This window comes from Eublepharis macularius, chromosome 2 (genome assembly GCF_028583425.1).
Source record: "Eublepharis macularius isolate TG4126 chromosome 2, MPM_Emac_v1.0, whole genome shotgun sequence".
Lineage (NCBI taxonomy): Eukaryota > Metazoa > Chordata > Lepidosauria > Squamata > Eublepharidae > Eublepharis > Eublepharis macularius.
The window spans coordinates 156,335,833-156,347,924 of NC_072791.1; positions in this window are offsets into that span (position 1 = coordinate 156,335,833).

Consider the following 12,092-nt stretch of genomic DNA (forward strand, 5'->3'; position numbering starts at 1 on the left):
GAGAAAAGGTGCTGAAGCAGCCACCAAACCAACACTAAAAAGGGTGAGCTCAGGGTTTTGTACATGGTTTCCTTTTTCCACTTTCCTCACAACAACCCAGTGAAGTTGAGAGAGAGAGTCACTAGTTCAAGGTCATCCAACAAACTTCATGGTAGAATGGAAACCTGAACCCAGTTCCTCCAGATTATAATCCAGCACTCTTACATTACTTTGGTTGATGCAAGCATTTAGTGAGATGTTGTATGGAGCATCCTATATAATAGACAAAATATAGACCTAGTTCTTACTGAGGTAATTAAACTGTGTCTTACCTGTATCACTTCAGCTATTGGTGGGGGTTTGCACAACCTAATACTCCATGCAAAAAATCCACCTGGTGAACCTCTGACCTGGTATCAGAGAGAGATGTTCTAGCTTCTTTGACATAAGCAGTTTTCAATGTGGAGAGAATTTCATTGTGCTGCTCTATCGTGTATTCTCACTTTCTGCCTGCAGTTTACTACCTTATAGGGATAATTAGGCCATAGTCTCTGTAGGATAGGTTCTTGGTCCGATGTGGCCCTTGCAATCTGCATTTGCTGTCTGGCCATCCATTGTACTCAACGCTGATAAATGACAGACACAAAATAAAAATAGAGAACAAATAAGTACCACAATTGTATGTGATGCTTGATCTGAGATAAAATATTGTAAGCAATGGGAGTTCATTTCTCAAATACCTTATTTCCCAAATTTTATTTATTTAATTTTATTTAACAAAATTTTTACCCCGCCTGTCTGCCTTCACAAGGGCCACCAGGGTGGCCAACAAATTAAAACATACAGAATAAAATCACATTTAAAAACCATTAAAACCAACCAATCCTGCCAAACAAAGAACCCAACACATCATTAAAACAATTAAAACTAAAAACATAAAAACAACAATTATACATTGGGCAGGAAAGAAGGATCACTGAGGGATCCAAATGAAACAAAAAGTTCTTCACCCACTGGCAGAAGATGACAACAGAAGCGGACAGACATCTTTTCCTAGGGACAAAGTTCCAGAGTTGTGGTACCACTACCAAGAAGGCTCTTTCCCAGGTTGCCACCAACCTAATCTCAGAAGGTAGGAGCACCTGAAGCAGAGCCTCCAAAGATGACCATAGTAGTTGAGCAGGTTCATAAGGGAGAAGGGCCAGTTTGGTGTAGCAGTTAAGAGCAGCAGACTCTAATCTGGAGAACTAGGTTGGATTTCCTCACTCCTCTGCTTGAAGCCAGCTGAGAAGTCACAGCTTCTCAGAGCTTTCTCAGCCCCATCCACTTCGCAGGGTGATTGCTGTGGGATAATAGTAACATATTTTGTAAACCGTTCTGTGTGGGTGTTAAGTTGTCCTGAAGGGCGGTATATAAATTGATATAAATCATCTTTATCACCATCACCCTCATCAGCATCATCATTAAAGTGGTCTTTGAAACTGAATCTTTACTAGAAGCCAAGTCCCAAAGACCCATCCTTTCAGGTGAATCCAAGGGAAATTTTTTACTTATTTTGAGTGAGAGGGAACACTTAAATCTTGATACCATTACCAGCAGACAAATGCAGCCTCACTGGATCCAGTTATACCATTTCTGTACAATAAAACTCCCATGCTGTTGAGTTCCATATTTCTCAGGAGTATTGGTATAATAAATAAGCCCATTCCAAGGGCTGCATGTATTCTATGATTCAGTAATTGTACCACAAAAGTTCAAAACCTGATATAGAATTCATTTTCATGAAAATAATTTTTTTAGGAAAAGGTACATTTTATAGCCTTCCAAGTGTGGCGCTATAGTGAGTTCTTAGAAGTCCACATTTATTTGTTTGTTTTAGAGTTGTTATAGGGTGGGGAATTTTGCTTTCCAAAGTTCACTTTTTTACGTACATACACGGACTTTGTGCTTACTGACTGCTGGAATGAACTGGGGACTGGAAGTTTAAAAATTAGAAACAATGTATCTCTGTGTTTATCTAAATGTTGAAGTTGTAAATAAAGTTTAACTTCTTTTTTTCCTGTTTAAACCCTGGTGACTGGATGTCTAGTGTTTCAGGAAAAGTACAACCCCACACAAATCTTCCTGGCCATGGCCAGTATATCTAATCTAAATGGTGGCAGTGCATAAGGGTCCTGTTCCACGACCAGAAACAGAATGAATCGGGAATGTTTTTCTTTTAATTGGCTGAATTGATAGATCACAAAATTCAGTTTTTCTTGGTGCAAAGATTGTATTATCTTACTGAATTTTACTAAAAACTTATTCCTTTATTTTGATCACAAACTATGCAAAGCACTGCATGGAATGAACACACAAAACTGCCTTATATGGAGTCAAACCACTGGTTTATCTGTTGGCAGAGTTCAGGAAATTCTCCAATCCATGCACTGGAATTTGCTTTCAATGAATTTACTATAACAGGATTTTAACAAAAAAAATAACTGACTGCAGGCCATTAATGCGACAGAGAGGCCTTTAGAGCACAAGCACTAACACATATAAGAAAAATAACAAGAGGTAGCTTGAACTGCAAGAGAAACCGTTAAATAAGACCTAAACACTAGAGAATACGCCACAGCTCCCCCTAGCATACAAGTGGACTAAACTACTTTTTCAGCAGTATTTACAATAACTACACTCCTGGCAGGCTGTTGCTTCTCCAATATTTTCATGGTCATAATTGTTTACTCTGACTGGCAGTAAGTGTCCAGGACTTCCATATCATTTATCATGCAGTTCTTTTTACCGGAGATGCTAGGGATTGAACCTGGGGTCTTCTGCATGCAAAGCAAATACTCTACCACTGAGAGACGACCTCTCACCTATCAACACACACCTATCACCTATCACCTATCACCTCTCACCTATCAACACACACAAAGAAACACACACCCAAATAAGGAACAAGGGTTGACTTTCTTAAGGCTGTTTCATAAACAATCCCAATCCCAATCTCTCCCAATCTCCATGAGTTGATTAGTTCTTCAAAGAAAGTTATGCACATAGACTCTGTCCATGGAGTTATGCAGGGCATCATCTGTGCAGATAGAAATATGTACATACAGAACAAGCAGGTTCTGTACAGAAGGTTGGATGACTATATAGAGTTCAGAGGAGAGGACTAGAGGCAGGCATGAACCGCAATACAAACCGAAGTTCATCACAAACCGGGCCAGTTCATGGTTTGCAAACTGGCGGTTTGTAGGAGCTCATTTCTCATGAACGATGACGAATTTTAGCCCGGTTTGTTTGGTTTGTATTTCAGTTTGTTACTGCAGACAGCCTGGCACCGATCAATCCATTTCCTAGGCAATGGGGGAGGGAAAACGGGCTCTCTGCAGACCTTCTGCTGACCCAAAAGTGATGTTTTCATGAACCGAACAAACTGGTTCACAAACCAGGGCAAGTTCATGAAAGTTCGTGGTTCATCATTCATGAAACACAATGAACCACGAACTGCACAATTTGGAATTTTCCCGGTTTGTGCCCATCTCTAGTGGGGACTCATTCAGCCTTAGCTGTTATCTGCACATGGCTGCCCTTGGTCATAATCACCACATTGTGCATAAGGCAGTGTGATCTATTGGGCCTGCAGAAGCAGGCGACACTACTAAGAAGGTTCTGACACCACAGAGACTAATTGCTTTATTCATAGATCCAGAGGAGTTAGCCATGTTAGTCTGTAGTTGCAAAATAGTAACACTTGCAGTTGCAAAACAGTAGCACATTTAAAACTAACCAACTTTATTGTGACATAAGCTTTCAAGAATCACAGCTCTCTTGCGTCTGATGAAGAGAGCTGTGGTTCTCAAAAGCTTATGCTACAATAAAGTTGGTTAGTCTTAAAGGTGCTACTGAACTCTTTACTATTTGTTGTATTGTTTGTATCATCTTTCATAGACAGAAACCTTATAAAATTTAGAGGGGGATGACTTAGGAATTATTATTGGCCACAGCCTCTTGGGGTTCCTGTCCATAGTAGTCATGACTTCACACCACTGCTGCCATTTTGAATGTATATATATCCATTTATATTAAAAATATGGTTGAGTGGCAGTATTTGGAAATATGGGAGCAGAGACAAGAGGGAGAAAAAATGTCACTGTGGGGCAGAAGCCATAGTTTAAACAGAATAGATACAGATACAGAATAGATGTTCTGTGACTTCTGCCTTCCATTTTTTCTTGTGCAGAAAAACTCAGAGGCAATTAATTCAAGAGACTTTCCAGAGATGGAGAAATTACTAGCAGCTGGCCTCATCCCAACCCACAAATGGTTTAAACTGGAATATTTGGATTTAGAGCCACTTTGCTCCCACTAGCTTTAGCAAGTCTAAATCAGATCAATCCAACTACAAAGACTCAACTAATTTGTGGATTGAGCTCCCTGGCTCCTAATGTTGAATTTGTATCTTTATTTCACCTTGGGCCAATTTTGGACCAAGTTTTTCCTCTGTGGATTCATCCGTTTGTTTGCAATTTGGGCAATATATGTTCATCATTTCACATTATGGTTCTTCTACGGCATGGGCAAAACCCCAAACTGCTTTAAGTATAGGTGCAACATGCTAAACGGCGTCTGGAAAATATATCTTTTCCCTTCCATCTGGAAATGGCAAGAGATGATTTGCTTGTTCTCAGAGCTCACAGGCTGGACGCCTATGCTTCAAGGGTGATTTACCCTGAAAATCCCAGGATTCCTCTTTTTGCATGGGTTTACTTTCTCTGTCTTGATTCATCAAAAATGTTTTCACAGTGAAATCATTTTTTCCATACACTGACTCAGATAGAAGATGAAGAATATTATTGTAATAGGAGAATGGTGGGGGTTGGGAGGAGGCTTGTAATTTTGTAAACAGAGACTGGGAGGAGGCACTTTGTGTTGGGTTTCTCGGCACCAAGTCAGGGCTTTCTGGAAAACTATACTGGCAACATTTAGAAAGCCAACAAAAATAAATAAATACAAACATTTCCCTTGGATCCTCTCTGGATCTCTGACCCGGATAGCAGATTGTTGAGTTCAAATTCAGGTTTGCCTAAGAAATTTCACCCACAGTGTTTTTTTGAGAAATCACAACTGCTCATGAAGGGTTAAACCATAACGTGTGTTATCTATGATTGTCTCTGCCACATCCAGATTTCAAAAAGAATTGATGCCCCTTTGAGTGGGGTGTTTCCTTATATTCTGCAATGTTGTGATTTCAGAAACTGCCTCATCTTTCAGGAGGAAATTGTGATGATTGTCTGGTGATCGGCATTATAGTTCACGGACTGCCTAATTTTCAATGGATGAAGGGGGAAAGCAGTAGTGCCTCTCCATTTTAGTTGACATTTTGACCTTTATCATTTGCCCCCTTGCTGCCCCATGAAGTGTTTTGAGGTATTTAATGTAATTGTGCTCTTCATCTTGTGAAATTATTTGGTTAATTAAAAAACAATTTATTTAACATCATGCCGATTTGGAGTTCCCACAAACCAGATTTTGCTGGCTTTTGCAAAATAAAAATGGGAAGTTAAAGAGATCTGTGGTACTACAAAATTGAGGGGGTTTGCTACAATGATGAGGATAAAAGGAATGGAAAGAGATGTTTATAATAATGATAATGATAATGATAATGTTAATGATAATGATAATGATAATGATAATGATAATGATAATGATAATGATAATGATAATGATAATGATAATGATAATGATAATGATCGATTTATATACCGCCTTTCAGGATGACTTAACACCCACTCAGAACACTTTACAAAGTATGTTATCATTATCCCCACAACAAAACACCCTCTGAGGTGGGTGGGGCTGAGAGAGCTCCTAGAAGCTGTGACTGACCCAAGGTCACCCAGCTGGCTTCAAGTGGAGGAGTGGGGAATCAAACCAGGTTCTCCAGATTAGAGTCCCATGCACTTAACCACTACACCAAACTGGCTGTCTCTTTAGGTGGGAAATGGTTGTGTGAGTACACTGCTTAAAAGGGCTTTGAGGAAGAGTCTTGGAAAAGAGCGGAGAAGGAACAATAGCTTATATTCACACGACCATTTCCATGGGTGACACTTGTTTGTCAGCTTTTTATACTAGTTAGCACGTGAGAGCTTATCGGTATGTGGACATTACATGAAGACAGTGTCCATATTTTATTTTTTCGGAAGTCAGAAATAAAAGGCCAGTCAATGCCAATTTCAGTGGTGGAGATGTGAATACTTGTTTAACTCTGCAGATTAGTCGGCCTTGAAGATGCTTATAGCTAGCTGGGTTATGCTCGAAGTATTTTACTTCTTACTCATCCTGGAATGCATAAAGTCATCCTAGATAAATTCATACCAATACAGTGTTCCCTGGTTCTGGTTACTGCATTGTCATAAAGCCCTTCTCTCCCCTCAGAAAAGTGTCTTGAGTTTTTGCCTGCAGTTCAGTCCTCCTCTCTCACCTATTTCCCACCCCCCAGCATTCAGCTGTAAAAATATCTTTCACTGTAACAGAGACCTGAAGTCTCCAGTGGACACCAACAGATGTCTTGTTGGGTGATGAAAGCTGGGTCTATGGTGCTGCCAGTGGAAATGGGCTCAGGTGGTTAGTGCCGTCATACATCACAGCTCTGATAGCTGCTTGGCTACTGGCAAGAAGCCACTTACTTCTTGCAACCAGAAGTGAAACCTGAACCTCCCCAGGGAGGAGGGGGGATTGGGACTCTTTTATTACTTTGTGCAATGATCCAGCAGTCTGCTCCACTCTGAGGGGGGCTGCTGCCAGCAAAGTGGATCCCAGGCCAGAAAACAGTTTCCTTGTCCCTGTGCTCGCGTAACGATGGATAGAATTTTTAAAATTCAGATGCCTTCCTCTTAAGCACATTTTCTTGGATTTTGATGCCAAATGGGACTTGCTTCCAAGTGACTTTTATTAGGATCACAGCTAAAACACATTCCATGTCTGGAGCAAAACAGAGACGTGTTCTGCTATCCTTCCTGTTCCTCATCTGACAACCAAAGCCATTTGCACCCGCCCCTTCTGCTTTCCTGATGTGTCTCCTCAGCCCTTTGAAGCGTTCATCATGAGTTTTGCAGCACAGTCCTATGCAGAATTATACCCTTCTGAGCCCATTGACTTCAATGGACGGAAAAGGAGATGTCTGCTTAGGAATGCACTGCTTGGGCTGCTCTAGATTGTAGTCTTTTCTCAATTAAACATGTTTAGGATTGGACTGCCATGTTCATGGAAAATGTCTCTGGCAGTTTATTTGACAGCTGATGTTAGAAAACTTATTCACTGCTAAGGGCATAAAACAGACTTAAGTCAGCCACTCAGTGCTCCATACCAAGTAGTGGTGAGTGTTAAGTAGGTACAGAATGGAGCCAGTGGATGCTCAGCCCCCTAAATACTCCTCAGCACCATAATTTTATCCCAAGGTAGCCCTGGAATCTCCTTCTTTGTATAATGTTAAGAAAAGTTCATGGTGGCTCTCCAGATATACAATGGAACTCTTTATGGCAGATGGTTGCAGTGGATGATTGACCCAATTGCTTTAACTATAGGCCATTGCAAATCAGATGAAAAAGACTACATGTTTTTAAAAAATCCAAATAAAAACTACATGTATAAATAAGTTTCAGTCCTAACCTTAAATAATGGAGATTTGCCCCAACATTCTTTTCAGTATCCTTATCTTAGTAATATTCAGAATTAAGAATGTTGTGGGCACGGTTTCAAAAGCTGAGGGCTGTAAAATATCTTCTTAATAGACTACGACTAAGGTCAGAAGAATAGTTTTTGAAGTAATGATTAAGTTTTGTGCATTGTTCTTAAAGGGAGAACAGTTTGCAATTAGGGACTGTTTACTTTTGTGCTTACTTTTAAAATATTTACTGATGATTTTATATTTTCAAAGGGGTAGGTGTCATATTTTTGTTTTATAGCATCAAATGCATCTTAAAATCTGTTTGCACCCAGTAACATCTAATCAGGTGAGAGCCAGTGTTGTGCAGTGGTTAGAGTAAGGTCAAAACCCACAAACCATAAAACACACTCGATAATCTTGGGTCAGTCACTCCTGCTCAATCCAAACTACCTCACAGGGTGGTTGTGAGGATAAAATGGAGCAATGCAGAGAACCATGAATGCTGTCCTAAGCTCCTTCGAGGAAGGTCAGGGTAAAAATGTACCAAATGAATAATTTAATTAAGACTGGTCTCCATTTCAAGGAAACTACAAAGTGCAGAATGTGGGCTTTTCCATCAGTCCTTGAACCTTCTATTTTCTCCCTCCTTTCTTTTCTGTACTGGAATGCTCAAGGAGCATTCAGTGGAACTGGAAAGATTACTCACTGCTTTGGTTGGTCCTAATATACATGCTAACAGCTGTTGTTTTTGAAAATTATTTACCTCCATGCCCTGAAAAGTTTCAACTGCACACTCATATTAAGCCTCTATTAAGCAAGTTATGGGGGTAAAATTAGGGTTCCCAGTCCCCTGAATCGGCTGATTTTAAGCAAAATACCCCTGTGTGGGGGACTTCCCTTCCTTTTAGCCCTGGGAATGACATCATTCCCAGTGTGACAAGAAAGGCTCCGGAATGTGTGGGAGAGCACTCCAGAGCTCCCGTTCCCATTCCCTGCACCTCTCCTCCCCGTCAGCAAGGTAAGAGGTGGCTGGGAGGGAGCTGAGAGTGGGGGATTCCCCACCCCATTGAGGGACTGGGAATCCTAATTTACCCCTCATATCTTTCTTAAGAACATTTGCTACTTCTTGCCAATAAAACTTTGGACATGAGCAATGCCACCACATTTGCAGAAAATCTGCATTAGTTGCCTTGCAAAACCAACATTTATTAGGGCATAGTTAATATATCCTAGCCGATCATTTTAATCCATATTTTAATATATATTTCTAAACATTGTCTAGAAATGCATAATCATTTTCCTCAAGAACTTTTATTTACTTTTTTCATACTACAAGTTCCATTGTAAATCTTTAACACTAAGTGATTTTCATCCTTCAACAACATGAGTTCAAAACTAGAACAGCATGCATTCTCATAAAACTATTTCTCAAAAAGGGCCTAATTTGGTAGTATTCAAAAATATTATGAGCTTGATAGGGTGGAAAACTGGGCTAAAACTAACAAAATGAATTTCAACAATGATAAATGTAAAGTTCTGCATTTAGGTAGGAAAAATTAAACGCATAATTAAAGGATGGGAGAGATGTTTTCGCAGTAGTATATGTAAAAAGGATCTAAGGGTCTTAGTAGATCATATATTGAACATGAGTCAGCAGTATGATGCAGTAGCTAATAAAGCAAATTTGACAGCCCAGATCATGAGAAGTATCACTTTACTCTTCTCTGGTTAGACCTCACTTAGAGTACTGTGTTCAGTTTCGGGCACCACAATTTAAGAAGGATGTTGATAAGCAGGAACATATTCAAAGGAGAGCAACAAAGATGGTGAGAGGTCTGGAGACCAAGTCCTATGAGGAAAGGTTGAAGAAGCTGGATATATTTAGCCTGGAGAGGAGGTGACTGAGAGGTGATATGATAGCCCTCTTTAAGTATTGGAGTGGAGTGGAGTTGTTTTCTGTTTTCCCAGGAGGAAAACAGGTTGGACCAGAATCAATGGGTTAAAATTAAACCAAAAGATGTTTTTGGCTAAACATTAGGAAGAACTTCCTGACAGAGCAGTTCCTCAGTGGAGCAGTCTTGGGAGGTGGTAGACTTTCCTTCTTTGGAGGTTTTTAAGCAGAGGCTAGATGGCCATCTGTCAGCAATGCTGATTCTATAACTTAATATGAACTTAGGCAGATTGTGAGAGGAAAGGCAAGAAGGGATGCGCTAGTGCTAGGCTCTTGGGGCCCTTTCTTGTACGCCCAGGACAATGCTGATTACCACTTTGGGGGCAGGAAAGAATTTCCCTCAAGGCTAGATTGGTCTGGGGTCCTGGAAGTTTTTTACCTTCCTCTAGGCATAGAGCAGATGTCATTGGGGGAGTAGGGGGAGGTAGCTGTGAATTTCATGCACTGTGCAGGGGGTTGGACTAGATAACTCTTGGGGTACCTTCCAACTCTATGTTTCAATGTTTTTAAACTGGAAAAAGAAAGTTAGAGTTAATATAAAATATTATTATTATATAGATAATATAAAATGCAATCCTCCCTCTTCTCCAATCACTTCTGAGATAGTAAAACATTTTCAACCGGAAACAAACACAGATCAGCTAACATCAAGTGTTTTCTGTTAATTCAGCAGCCTGCTTTTGGACTCCACCCGCCCCCCTTCCATTCTGAAGTATGCCTCATAAGAAAATCCTGAATTTACAATAGCGTAAGGAGACTAAAATGCTGAAAGTGGTGTGTAAGCCACCAGTGATTGGCATACCACAATTATGCAAGCCATATGGGCCAAATGGTTCAGGTCAAATGCTGAAGGTGCTTTTCCATTTGAGCTTGTTAGTCTGTTTGTAAAAAATAAATAAATAAATAGGGCTGACCGCATAAGATCCAAATCCCCAAAGGAATGTTGCAGAGTTAGGTGCTTTGGAAACTACATTTCAGTTCATTTAACTTTTTGCATCAGGGTTTTGTTTTAAGTTTGTTTGCTTTCTATAGCAGAAACCATAATGTAAAGAAATCTATTTACTTAGGGAAAACATGTACTTAGGCCTTCAGAGTCATTTCCCTTGTAACACACACACACACACACACACAAAACCAGAATATTTATAAAAAGAATTTGGTATTGGGAATGGGATCCTGAGATAATTGCTGGTGGCCAGACCAATGGGCAACCCAGTCCACAACTATAGCCACTAGTGGTGCAATGAGTCAGGATACTGGGAAGAAACCCTCTTGACTTCTTGTTCACCTAACCGAACACATGAAGCTACCTCATACTGACTCATGCCCTTGGTCTATCAAGGTCTATTGTCCAAAAGCAGCTCTCCAGGATCCCATGTCAGGGTCTTTCACACCACCCATTACCTGATCCTTTTTCCTGGAGATGTTAGGGATTGAACCTGGTATCTTTGCATACAAAGCAGGTGCTTTACCACTGAGTCATAACTAGAGTAGAGATGGGCACGAACCAAAATATGAACCAAAATTAAGCACAAACCAGGCCAGTTCGTGGTTCGTGAACCGTGGTTCATCAGATCCTATTTCTGACGAACCACCCTGAACTTTAGGCTGGTTTGTCAGACTTTCTTTTTCCAGGTTTGTTTTTTGGTTCGTGACTGCAGACAGACTGGTGCCAATAAATCAGTTTCCTAGGCAACAGGGGATGGACTTCCTGCAGACCTTTCGCTGACCCGGAAGTGACCTTCTGCTGGCCTGGAAGTGATGAATTTCTGTCCTGGATGTGATGTTTTCAGGAACCAAACAAACTGGTTTGTGAACCAGGGCAGGTTTGTGAAAGTTCATGATTCGTGGTTTGTGAAATTGGATGAACCATGAACCACGAACTTTCATGAACCTGTCCCTGGTTCGTGAAAACATCACATCTAGGACAGAAATTCATCACTCCTGGACCAGCAGAAGGCCACTTCTTAGTCAGCGGAAGGTCTGCAGGAAGTCCATCCCCTGTTGCCTAGGAAACTGATTGATTGGCACCAGGCTGTCTGCAGTCATGAACCAAAAACTGAACCAAATGAACCAGCCTAAAGTTCATGGCGGTTCGTCAGAAATGGGATCTGACAAACCACGGTTCACGGACCATGAACCGGCCTGGTTTGTACTTAATTTTGGTTTGTATTTCAGTTCGTGCCCATCTCTAGTCATAACCCAATATAGTCAGTGTGGATTTGCATTTCATTAAGATCATGTGATGTTCAAAACCCTCACAACAGAATTGTTATGAATATACTTGCATCCTGTCATTTCTCCAAAGAGCTCAGAGCAGTGTACATACCTTCCCCCTTACCTTCACAACAACAACTGTGAAAGGCAGTGTTTGGCCCAGGTTATTTATTTATTTATTTACATTATTTACAATCTGCCTTTCTCAATGACACTCAAGGCAGATTGCACAGTTCAAGTCAGTTGCAAAGACATTTCAATAAACAATGTAATTGGACATATAAT